The sequence below is a fragment of the Saccostrea cucullata genome, unplaced genomic scaffold (genome assembly GCF_032062105.1).
Source record: "Saccostrea cucullata isolate Sc308-1 unplaced genomic scaffold, CSIRO_AGI_Scuc_v1 ctg1893, whole genome shotgun sequence".
Taxonomy (NCBI): domain Eukaryota; kingdom Metazoa; phylum Mollusca; class Bivalvia; order Ostreida; family Ostreidae; genus Saccostrea; species Saccostrea cuccullata.
The window spans coordinates 1-13,956 of record NW_026938156.1 but is presented as its reverse complement, the minus strand read 5'-3'; the positions used below and the strand labels follow the sequence as shown (position 1 = coordinate 13,956).

General features: G+C 33.4%; 1 long non-coding RNA gene across 1 annotated transcript; it reads left to right on the top strand.

Moving 5' to 3' along the window:
* The first annotated feature begins 11,195 nt into the window (after positions 1-11,195).
* On the top strand, positions 11,196-12,450 carry LOC134249515 (uncharacterized). Its single transcript, XR_009988300.1, has 3 exons — positions 11,196-11,344; positions 11,664-11,769; positions 11,937-12,450. It is a non-coding gene; the product is annotated as an uncharacterized LOC134249515 (long non-coding RNA).
* The last annotated feature ends 1,506 nt before the right edge of the window (positions 12,451-13,956 follow it).

The window sequence follows — 13,956 nt, the reverse complement described above, 5'->3', positions numbered from 1 at the left end:
TTGTCACAAATTTATGGAAAATTTGCAAACACCAAAGACTGAAACACCATTGCAGCGTTTGAGACGAGCAGTTGCGAGTGTGTCGTTATTTCCCCGAAAGAAATTTGTGCAGCCAGATTTGGACGACAGTGAAATTTTATATAATCCGGATACTTATCAGCCTAGTGTAATTTCTCCTGGATCGGTCTCTAAGCAACATCCCGACGAATTTACGTTCAGAAAGGAGGGCAAAGAACTCCGAGATTTTGAAACTAATTTATATTTACAAGACGATATTTATATTCCCGATATTAGTGACATATCACAACTGGATTTACACAGCGACGATATAAAAACTGCAGAAACATCAGACTCGACTACTTTCGACAATTCCTTTAACAACTACCCTAAGACTGGAACCAAAGGATTATAATAACGCCTCCTGGATATTTCAAGACGGTAACCTTAACTTCTCGAGGTCGCCCCCCCCCCTCCCAGTCGAGGATTAGCCAAAGATCCAACTGGTGTTTGGGACCAGAGACGAGACGAAAACCAGAATTGGGCAAGTATAATGTTTTTCGTCATGCAATTATCACAGAAGATGAAAAACCAATCAAATTGCAGCCATATCGGACGTCCCCAGAGGCTAAGAAAGAAATTGAAAAACAAATCAATGAAATGCTTAAACATGACATAATTGAAGAGAGTACGTCTTCGTTTGCGTCACCAGTCGTATTAGTGAAAAAACCAAATAATAAATACAGATTTGCAATTGATTATCGAAAATTAAACGCAATAACACCCGTTCACACGTTTCCATCAATGCGCTTCGCTTTGAAGACGTTTCTGATGCAATTGGACAAAACAAAGCAAAAACATTCTCTACTTTGGATTTGGTTTCTGGCTATTGGTATGTCGCGTTAGATGAAAAGACAAAGCACAAAACTGCGTTCATTACGCATGATAATTTATATCAATTCAAAGGAATGCCTTTTTGTCTCGTAAATCCCCCAGCAACTTTTCAAATGCTTATGAATACGGTTCTTAAAGGTCTTACGTGCAAACACTGTTTGGTTTATATCGGTGACATCGTTGTATGGTCAGATACTTTTGAAAATCATTTGATACATCTTAATTTGATTTTTGATTGTTTGAGACAAGCAAACTTGAACTTAAAACCGAAAAAGTGTTCATTTGCAAAACCAGAGGTCAAATATCTTGGTCATATAATATCTACACAAGAAATAAAAGTTGATCCTTCAAAAGTTGACGCGGTTTAATCATTTTCATTGCCACAAAATCAGCATGATATTCGCAGTTTCCTGGGTTTAGCAAATAATTATCGGAAATTTGTAAAAGTTTATTCAAAACTTGCATTGCGTTTAAATATGTTATTAACAAAAAATACCCCTTTCAAATGGACCAAAGATTGTCAAATTCCTTTTAAAACAAACGAGCTTTAACAACAACACGAGTTTTAGCTTATCCAGATTTTCAAAAACCAATTACTGAAAGGAAAAAGAAACGCTTAAGAACATAATATGGGAAAATTTTTTGACTATGTGGCCGAAAAAAATGTAAATAGGTCAGATGAGTATTTTGGTTACTATGCACTAAAATCACTAGTCAAAACTACTCAACCATGAAATGTATGGCTTCACGTAGGGGAAATGATAAAAAGTCAAAAACACGTGCATGTTGATGATAATAATTTTGTATTAAAATTTTGTAGTGCAATACGCGATGCATTAGAGTTGTAGAAATCGTTTTTGCATATTTGCAGTCAGTATAAATTTCTTGCAACTGTGGTATGCCTGACGGAAGCTACTGTGGGTTTAGTAATTGAATGCAATATTGCATAAGTGAATTAAAAGGCAACAAGCAAATTCAAAGAATTTTGGTCCCCCGCTTTCGGTGTCTTTGTGGGTGAGATGTTATTTTTTATGACATATTGTGTGTAATATGAACATCCTGTCATATGTCATTTATTTAGAAAGTAACATTGAAGTTGATTTTTTTTTGAAGGATGAAAACCCTAATCCTGACCGTTAAAAAGTTATGGCCAAAGTAAAAAGTTTTTTAAAAGTAGGTCAACTCCAAGGTCAAGATCATAGGGTCAAATTTGTTGATATCCAATGAAAAATTTTCTCACAAGGATTACATATGTGAAGTATGAAAGCCCTAGCCCTTACTGTTCAAAAGTTATGTCCAAGGTTAAAGTCTTTTCATAAGTACGTAAATCTTTAAGGTCAAGGTCAAAAGGTCAAAGTTGTTGATATCCAATGAAAGGACTTGCCACAAAGAATACATATGTGAAATATAAAAGTCCTAGTATCTTCCGTTCAAAAGTTGTGACCAAAGTTAAATTTTTTTAAAAAAAGTAGTTAAAACTCCAATGTCAAGGTCAAAGGGTAAAATTTGTTGGTATCCAATGAAAGGTCATCTCAAAAGGATTACATATGTGAAGTACGAAAGCTTTAGCCCTCACCGTTCCAAAGCTATGGTCAAGGTTAAAGTTTTTCATAAGTACGTAAATCTCCAAGGTCAAGGACAAAAGGTCAAGGTTGTTGGTATCCAATGAAATGTCTTGCCACAAGAAATACATATGTGAAATATAAAAGTCCTAGTATCCACTGTTAAAAAGTTGTGACCAAGGTTACAGTTTTTTAAAAGTAGTGAAAACTCCAGGGTCAAGGTCAAAGGGTAAAAGTTATTGGTATCCAATGAAAGGTCTTCTCACAAGGATTACATAAGTGAAGTACGAAAGCCTTAGTCCTCACCGTTCAAAAATTATGGTCAAGGTTAAAAAAAAATTTATAAGTACGTAAATCTCTAAGGTCAAGGTCAAAAGGTCAAGGTTGTTGTTATCCAATGAAAGGTTTTGCCACAAACAATACATATGTGAAATATAAAAGTCAGAGTACCTACTATTCAAAACTTATGGCCAAAGTAAAAGTTTGGAATTTTTGTGTAAAAGTGGGTCAAACTCCAAGGTGAAGGTCAAAAGGTCAAATTTGGTGGTACCCAAAGAAAGGTCTTGTCACAAGGAATACACATGTGAAATATGAAAGTCATAGATCCACTAAATCAAAAGTTATGGGCAAGGTTAAAGTTTTTGTGACGGACAGACTGACAGACTGACAGACGGACAGACTGACGGACAGACGAATGAGATTTAATGTCCCCTCGCTTTCGCCAAAGCGGGGGACAAAAACATGCTGCTGTACAGATTGTTTTCAACTCTTCAACCAAATAAGTTTTTTTTTGTTGTCAGAGAGTTAACTTAAAATGTTTCCAACCAACCATGACGGCGACGTTGGCGCGTAAAAACGTCACAACATGATGGGGCTTTTCATCATGCCACCTCGGTTATTGTCAAGGCCATATCAACGAAACTGATATTTATACAGCAGACAATCATACTAATTTTTTTCATCCTAAATTGATAGAAACACTCTGCTCTAATTTGGACCATGAGTTTGGCCATTTTACGTCGATTTTACTCTCACACGCGCACGTACGCGTCATTTGCGTGATTTTTTTTAGCATGTTTACACTGGAAAAATGTAGCTAATATTTGTCGATAATTTTTTACAAACATTCACAAGTACCAAACCTGTTCGGTTCTGTACATTCTATCCTAAATCGATAATTCGTATTCGATTGGGCGGGGGGATTTGTTAGCTTTGGAATAATACAGATAATCTCAGCCTTTAAGACTACCGTCTGAAGGGTTGAATAATAATGTTCTGAAAAAGATAACTGCTCTGGTGAACTCAATGCACAGGAAAATCAAGTTCGTTACTGATGCGAAAGGGAGATTATGAGAATTTTTAGTTTTATTTTTGGGGGGTGTCGACATATTGATATAAATATCTCAGGAATTATGACTCAAAATCACACAAAATTTTGGTAACTTGTTGATTAAAGATGGATTAAAATGTATGATAACAATGGTTGAAAACATATTTGAAATAATTGTTTGAATTAAACTCTAAAGTTTAATATGCGTTTCTTAATCCTTTCAGTATATATTGTTATATTATATATTGTCGTGTGACGCGTCAGGAATGGCTATTGGATACTTGTTGTCTCAAATAGGAAATGATATTAAAGAACATGCTATTGCATACGGAGGAAGAGCACTAAATAAATTTGAAAAAGCATATTCCGTGACTGAACCTGTTGAACAAGATTCTAACCAAGAGGTTGTCAAATCACTTTTTCACGAACGATTTAAGGAATTAGAATAGTGTATCAACCTGTGGGTTTTTATTTTATATTTTATTCCGACCTTTTTATTTTCAGAGAATTTTTTCTAGGTGAAATCTCTGATATGTTCAAGCGTTCAAGATAATTTTGTTTCTGCAGATTCACAACTCTTGGGAGTTTTGTCGCCTCTACCCAAGAAAAAGCCTTAAGCTAGGCCCTTATCAATAAGTTAATTTGATTCTTGTGTGATTTTTTTTCTTTCTCTGCCCTTCATTGTGTTTTTTATATTAACGTGACAACACTTCCCTAAACTTGTGTGTGTGTTTTAATTTTTTTTCTTTATAGATATTTTTAATTTTATAAAGCCATCTGAAAGAGAGAAAAAAAGGAAATCTTATTAAGTTCCTATTTAAAAGCGTATGACCAAACAGTCGGAGATTGTTTCATAATATTTTTTTCTTTTACAATTTGTGAAATCCTGTATACACTGTTGCCAGCTCAGATACATGTTAAGGCCGGTATACACGGTAAGATTTGTATTATAAGATTTGTATTATAATACAAAATCTTACTGTGTATACACTCTTAATACAGTGTATCATAAGATTTTTCGAATCTTATAAAACTGTATTAAGAATAGAGCAATGCTCTATTTCCTAATACAAGTCTTACCTCACCTTTCACTTTCAACCAATCAAATGTACTCACATTGGGGGTCATCCTATTTTTATCATTACTAAATAAAGCTCATTTTAAATAATAATGGCCGACTTTTCGAGTAAAGATATCGAAAAACTCGTGGTTTTATGGGAAGGGGAAGAGGACTTGTGGAATATATCAAGCTGTAGCTACCACAAAAAAGATGCTAGAAGCAGAGCTTATTATTATCATTTTTATTATTTTGACATGGAGAGAAATATGGCAGGAAAAAACACGGGGGAATAATAGTTTATTTGCAATCTTATAAGACATGTATTAGCGTGTGTACAAGAAAGTATTATAATACAAATGTATCATAATACTTGTATTATACTACAGATTTCATCGTGTATACCGGCCTTAATACATGAGGAAATGGAAAACGATTGTTTCATTTATTGCGAAATTTGACGCATAATATATAATGAACTCAATATATATTTGAATTATTCATGTTTATTCAATTATTTTTTGTACAAGAGCAAATTATATTCCCCTAGTTATTATTAGAAAATCCCTGCAATAAAGAATTTGATGATTAATAAGTACAATGTATAACAACGGTGTTCCAAGATTTGCTCATACTAAAATCCCAAGAGCCTCTATTGAAAATATTCATTCAATTAAATCAGGGACGTTAGTATATAGGTCCCTGATTAAATCTAATCAAAATAATTATAACTACCTCATAGCTTTCATTTTAAACGGTTAATTCAACAGTAGAAACCCCCACCCTACTTGCTTCCATTTAGACTGACCACCTCCCAGAGTTTGGCAGAAGATAAGATACATCATATGTATCCAATTACACCAACATACTCGTCCAGCAGCCAAGATGCTGCATTCCATATGTAAGGTTCACGGGGGGATTCACAAGTAATCATGAATACATTTTCCTGTAAAAAATAAAATAAAAATGGCATTATTTTTTGGCACTGCTTACTCAATAAAATGTTTCTGTCTTCAAAAAGAAACATTTATTTGCATTAGCTAATAATTCCTTGGCAATCCGGAAATTTCGATTCTATACGTACATATTTGTCTGACGTCTTGGCGTCAGACAGTACTAGATTTAACAAGTTTAGCTTTTAAGGTGATTCCACCCTAACAATTTTATAGGTTCAAAGTACAAAAACTGCATTTATTTTCATTTAATATACTTTAAACTTTCCAATTATAGCAAAAAATGTATAGGTCACCATATTATTTAAGATGCGAAACATAAATAAACAGAAGTGTATGTCAACATAAAAAATCGCACATTTTTGGGAAACAGTATTATGAAAAATATGTAAAAACTGGTAAAAATGCATAATTCTGATGCTGAGTGTTCCTAAATACTCCCTACTTAAAAGATACTTTTGAATTGTGAATATCAGGGAAATTGTTTTACAATAAAGCAAATGCCTGAATGAAGAGGCCTTAGAAGGAGTTATTGCCCTTGTAAACATTTTTTTAAAGATTGAATAATTTATTAAATATAGAAAATATGCATTTTTTATATTCTTTAACTTAACAATATTTATCATTACACCTATTGTAAAGCATTCTTCCAAGAGATATTGTTCTATTAGGTATGAATTTAAACTAATTACAGTTTTTGCAAAAACCTATGACATCATAGGAGGGTGGAATTACTTTAAAAAAAGCTTAGAGAGTCAGCCAGTGGATTTTTCTTCTCTGTGATAATGTTTTAAAGAATCATAGAGAACTGAAAAAATACCTTTAACAAATTTTTAATCAGACAAATAGCAGAGCTGGGCACTAAAATTAAAACATCGTCTTAATATATTTTCTGCATAGGAACAGAAGCGTTTGTGCATGCAGATTCTTGCATTTTTTTGTCTCAAAATCAAAAGAACGGAAAGAATATATAAACTTTTAAGTTCCAGTTCACGTAACATAATTCAAAGAAGTTATAAACCTATAATCTCATTATCAGATCTATAAGATTTTAGGGGGAGGGGGATATATAGACATTATGCCATTTTTAACAAAACGGAGCCCAATAAGCTTCACTATCATCCTTGTTAGAGTTAATCATGCCGCCGGTTGAATCACTCTTGGCTATGTGTTTAGAAATGGGAAACACCCTTGTCCCTGCGATACTTAAACAGCCATACTAAACCTTCGTTTGAGAATACAAATAAAGGATTATTGCAATACCTAGTACATTTTCTAGTACATTTTAGAATAAAAAAATAAACATTTATAGTTCATTCAAACAGGTAACATGTAAGCTTTGAGGGTATAGCCTAAGCTTTTTTTTTGTTTATTAACTATCGTCATTTGACTTACTAGTAACTAGCTGAATTGAAATAAAGCAAACATTACCAAGAACTACAAATTCATTTATCAGACCTCTTATAATATAATAAACCTATTAATTCATAAATATGATTGCCACAACCTAGATTATTAGGTCTTAGTTTATGAAAAACAATCCAATTTACGGATTAAAAAAGCATGCGCAGATCGGGGGGGGGGGGGGGGTCCAGGGCGGGGCCATAGGGAGTTATGCTTTATGATATTTAATTGCAAAGACTCAAAACCTTCTTGAGATATTGACTGGAAATGAAAGTTTTACACAGAGTCACACAGAAGTATGAATTTATGACATTGACGTTTGAACCTCAAAATACACAGGGGTATTCCTTACGCCATATATATGGCCATAGGGAGTTGTGGTATAAAATTTCATTGCAAAAGTTCAATGGCTTATAGAGATATCGCGCGAAAACAAGTGTTTAAACAGACAGAATTTCTGAATTTAATAACTTGACCTTTGACCTCAAAATCAAGAGGGTCTTCCAAAGGCCATATAAGGTGTAAACTATTGTGTAAAATTTCACTGCAATAGCTCAAAGACTTCACGCAATATTGCGGGGAAGTGAAAGTGTTACAGACAGACTGAAATTAATATTCTCTAATTTCAGCGAGGGGCAACAAACGAGCAAGCTTAGCCAGTTGTGTTTTCTTTCCGAAGTATCTGTTGTATGACTTAACAAGTCTGTCCGCTATTTAGCATCGGGATCGAAATGATTTGTAGTGAAAACGAAAGTAAAAGCAGAAAAAACTGAAAAGCTAAAAATATGTAATAAACCACTGTTTGTGCTGTAGATTTAAATACATAAGTAAAAAACCTTCAATATATTTTATAAAAGAGCTTCAATTGACGCGTCAAACACTAAATTCATCCAACAGTAGCAACTGTATGCTTCGCTGCGTAGAACACATGATCAAGTGCGAACCAGTTAAATTACTGCGAACCAGTAAACTGTTTGAAACCTTCTATACAAAAATAAGCATCGGGAAATTCCTTTTTGAGTTAAATTTACAGATTACTTTGGTGTTTAATAGGGAATCTATATTGATTTTACTGAAATAAAATTAGCAGGAGTGATTTACTGCAGAACCACTCCCAGAATTCCAGGTCACGCAAGCGCATTGGAAGTTCTTCGTACCATAACTAGTCAGCCCGCGGGCTGACTAACCAGGGCTTATTTATGCAGTCGTTCCATTAATTTGTTTAGATAGTTCGATGGTGGAAATTTCGATACATGCATAATTTTCGAAGATGCATGTCGTTCGACCACGGAGAAAATGCGCTTTTAATTTTTTATTTACTTAACTGGGCACGTGGTCAAATATATTCTCTTAGTTGCCCTGCTCCTACTATAGTTAAAAAAACAAATTCCAATCCAGCGATTATATTTTGGACGATTACACGTGCATTAGTTTTCGTCTTCTCGTTTCTTTTTCTACAAACATCCATCAATTAACAGCAGGGGAATGGTCATCATGTGTAACGCGCTGCTAAGATTGTTATCGCTGTTTCTACGCGCCGGCCATTGAGTGATCAAACAAAGATCCTCATTGATATCATTTACAAACTTCATTTTATTTTGTTTGTTGAATAAAGAAATCAGTAAGGTCATTTATCATACAAAACATTACTTGAACAATGCAAGAGCTTAAATTAAATATTCTTGCTGTGTAAGTTAGTGTTTTATATACTGTACGTATGTAAATTCATAGATGCTAGTGACTTTGCCTCATCACAGTTTTACTCCTGTTACATCTATAATGATAACATAAACAGGTTATAACATAAATCGATTTAACAAGTATGAGATATTATACATTCGGATTTTTTTAATTTCCCGAACGAATCTTATAAAAACATTGTTTTCGTGTTTTCATGCTAAGAAATCACGTCAAATTTTCCAAAGCAATGGAGTCATTAAAAGTGTAATTGAAGCAAATCACCCATCATTTCATGGGATGGATCCTTGGGTGTCACCTTCTTAGTTAAAGAAAATTAAACTTGATACATTCCACCTTTTATTTCAATCATTAATATTTTTACCCTAAAATGAAAATATTTACATATATAGCCAATGTTTTGATATAGAAATACGTAAAAATTTGAAAGGCAGCTTATTTTTAATGAAGAATTAGTTATCTTATTATAATTAATTTAACTTTCTTTTCCCTTTATATTACTCTTTTCACAGCATTTGATTTAGATGCCCCACCTCCACCCCCCAAAAAGGGTGTGTATATGCAAGGGTTGTAAATAACCAGTATTCTACCTATGTTTTAACAGGCACGTAGCCATCGTTTTTAAAGGGGGCAGCCAGAGATTTTTTCTTTTACGTTAGTGGCCACTTTTTGCAAGTCCAACTTCCTTTCATTTCTATTTTTTTTCATGCCATACTACATTTCCTTGATATCACTTTACTCTTTACTGTGGTCAGAAGTGGGGGGGGGGGCAACCAACCTTTCAATGGACATTTTCTATAGTAAAGGTAATGTTGGAAAAAAAAGTGGAGGGGGCCTCCCTGTTGCTACGTGCCTGTTTAAACCCAGTAAAACTGAAGATCCCTCCCACAAAACTGCTGGCATGAATTGACTCCGCGCGCACATCTCCCTGGGTAAAAATCACCGATTAACGTTAATTCGTCTTTTATTGAGTTCGCTCTCCAGATGGAATGTGCAAGGTTTCTTGGAATTACTATTGTACTGGTTAAACGATCCATAAATTTTAATGATTATGTATAGACCAGTTGTTATATCATGGCATGTCATAAAATGGTTTAAAATTAAACTGAACTTGAGTTTTTGAAAAATATATATAGATTAAAACATAATTTCTGTTGACATTATGTAGTCTAACTTCATTGTTGGAAATATCATTTCATTTGGTAATTTTTTACATGCTATATCCCTTTTCCACAGAAAAAATGTTATAAAATCAAACGTAGTATTAATGAGAAAAGAAAGATGTTATTGCAAATTGTGTTCAGTAAATTCATCTTCACCATGATTTAAAAGAAATTGAGCTGCATTGGCAATATTGATTACACATGGTCTTTTAAAGATAGATTACCGAACGAAAAAAAAATATGTAAAATGTATATAATTAATGATTTCTTTCCGCTTTGTGAATTTAAGCAAACCACGTCAGACGAGCTTTTTAGGAAAGCTAATACTTGTTGTCTGACGTCTTGGCGTCAGACAGTACTAGATTTAACCAGGGCTTATTTATGCAGTCGTTCCATTAATTGTTTAGATAGTTCGATGGTGGAAATTTCGATACGTGCATAATCTCCGAAGACGCATGCCGTTCAGCCAAGGAGGAAATGCGCTTTTAATCTTATATTTACTTAAGGGACCAGGCAACATTTATCACAATGATGGGACCAGTACAAAACAAAATTCTCATTTTAAAAAAGTATGTGTCCCATGACATTTTATTTGAAAAAAAATATCCGTCCCATGCCTTGAGACTAAAAAAAAGTTACTGTCCCATGGTAACATCTTAGTGTTAGTGAAATATTGGAATAAATTAAACTAGGAGTCTTTCAGATTACAGATATTTCAAATATCGATAATTTTTGTTTGTTTTTTTATTTTTATACTTTGTAATATTATTCATTAATTTAAGATTTATTTTGCTATTTAAATCTTTCATTTGACTTTCGAAGATACGACCTTTTTCGGAAAAAAAGAATATATTTATTTTTAAATATAATGAATATCTCTCTTGGGTTAGCTAGGCTGTTTAAAATAAATTCTATGTACTGAGTATAACGTTATCTGCGCGCGTAGGTTAAGGAGAAATCCGTCTTTTCACCTTTTACAGCTGTTTTATTCAAAATGCGATCAATATCTTAAAACACATATATTGCCTTATATATTTATGTGCCAACTTATGTTTCTATGTGTCTTACGTTACATGTGCCATTTCCTGAATAATAAAACAAACAAAAACAAACTTCAAAAAAAACCCAAACAATTCGGAAGTTCGTATATCCGTTCCGGATTGGTTCTACATTTAGCGACCTAAATCTGCTTCCGGTAGTGACAGGAAAATGGGCTTCGGCAGTTGGTGGTGTCTTATTGAAAGAAAACTAATGAATTATGAATTAAACAGTATGGGATCATAAATGTAAGTAAAAAATATATGATTTTATGAAAGAAGTTAGTGCCAAACTCCTGTTTGTTGATTTTTTGGTCAGTCTTCGAATCACAGACTCTCAGTTCGTGATTATGTTGCCTGAAATTTTCATCGAATTTTGGAGAATATCCAAACTTTACAAAGTGTGTCAAAAACCAAGATTTTATAATATACATTGAGATGCATCATTTAAATTTTAAAAATAACTTCATCTTAAAATATTTCTGTAAAAATTTATAGGAACAGTAAGACAAATAGCTATATATTTTGGGAAGGATAATACTACCGGTAGTCATTTCCATTTGAGCAGAGAGAAGCTTACTGAAGATGGGGACTTTCAAATGAAGGAAAGTAAGGAAAGTGAATGGGGTATTCCAAGAAGTGAAGAATCGATTGTCATGTGTTTGGAATTCAAGGTAAGATAATCTAACAGCTACATGTATGGTCCAAATATTAGTATCTGCACTTTCAAAACTAAATGCTTGTAATCTAGTACTATAAGTAAAAATACAGCATAATTAAATTTCAAGATATTTCAATGTAAGAATGTATTAAATATTGTCATCATGAATTTTAATTGTAGATATTGTACAACTATTCCCACAAGAAGAAGCATTTCCTTACAGACTACCATGTGGCAATATAAATCCAAAGGACAAATGAGGCCTAGTTAAAAGCCACTCTCCTGCAAATTTAGTCTATATTGTTTGCATACAAAAGGACTCAACCCATTTACATACTAAGGGAAAAACTCTGCTTGAAAACTTAGACTTAAGTGTCATATCTAATACTCTTATTACTCAATTATAGTGTATTTAATGTACTGAATAGGCTAATTTGAATAAATTCACAATTGTTTAAAAGTTTTGTTTGTTTTTGTTCCTCCCTCCATTGAAGGTTTTTGAACTTTGGATGTGACGTTAAACATAGAATTAACTTTGAACTGCCGTAAGTAGTGTAACTCATTGAAAAAATGTTTGTGTCCCATGGTTATACTTAATGCTAAAAATGTTTTTGTCCCATGGTTTTCTGCGATGAAAAAACTCATTGTCCCATGCCTGTTTGTACCGGTCCCATCATTGTGATAAATTTTGCCTGGTCCCAAACTGAGCACGTGGTCAAATACATTCTCTTAGTTGCCCTGCTCCCACTATCGTAAAAAAAACTCCAATCCAGCGATTATATTTTAGACGATTACACGTAACTTAGTTTGCGTCTTCTTGTTTCTTTTCCTACAGACTTCAGAATTACACCCATCAATTAACAGCAGGGGAATGGTCATCATGTGTAAAGCCCTGCTTAGATTCTTATCGCTGTTTATACGCGCCGGCCATTAAGTGAACAAACAAAGATCTTCCCATTGATATCATTTACAAACATCTTATTTTGTTTGTTGAATATAATAAAGAAATCAGTAAGGAAGGTCATTTAACATACAAAACATTACTTAAACTATCCAAGAGCTTAAATTTAATGTTCTTGCTGTGTAAGTACGTGTGTGTTATATACTGTACAAATGTTAGTGGCTTTGCTTCACCACAGTTTTACTTCTATTACATCTATTATTATAACATAAACAGGTTATAAAATAATTCATGTACAAGTATGAGATATTATACATTCGGATTTTTTTAATTTACCGGACGAAAAGGTGGTAGAGTTTTTTCTATTGGAATCTTATATAAAAATTATTGTTTTCGTGGTTTCATGCCAAGAAATCACGTCAAATTTTCCAAAGCAATGGAGTCAATAAAAGTATCATTGGTGCAAATCACCCATATTCCCCAAACGCTGGCAAGACAATTTACGGCAACAGATTTCAGGAGGTGGATCCTAGGTATTCAGCTTTCTTAGTTAAAGAAAGATAATGAAAACTTGATACATTCCACCTTTTATTTCAATCATTGATATTTTTACTTTAAAATGAAAATATTTACATACCCAATGTTGTGATATAGATATACGAAAAAATTTGAAAGGCAGCTTATTATAATTAATTAAATTTCTTTTCGCTTTATTTTAACACTTTTAACAACATTTGATTTAGATGCCCCGGCCCCTACCCCCCCCCCCCCCCCCCAAAAAAAGGGTGTGTATGCAAGGGTTCTAAACACATGTAATAAGTATTCTACCTATAACACTGTGCCGGATAATTATGCCATTTCAAAAGTGGCATTTTGGCGCGCGCCACATTCTCATTTCACATAAAAAGCATGTATACCAAGTGGTAGACCATCACTCACAGAGTTCATAACTACCTTTGTTACAGGTAAATCTCACCTGTCAGGTGAGATAATCACCTTTGAACAAAAAATTCCCATAGGAAAAATAAAGTTCCTATAGGAAAAATAAAATTCCTGAGGGATATTATCAAAATCCTGCAGGATTTCTTAATTTCCTGTGGGATATTTAAGAAATCCTACAGGAAATTAAATTACTATGGGAGAATTTAATCTCCTGTAGGAATACAATTTCCTACAGGAGAGAGAAAAAATCCCTTAGGAAAAATATATCCCATAGGATTTCTAAAATTCCTGTAGGATTCTCTTTTTCGGTCAGAAATTCCTGTAGGAATTTTTTTCTCTTTGAATAATTTACTTGCT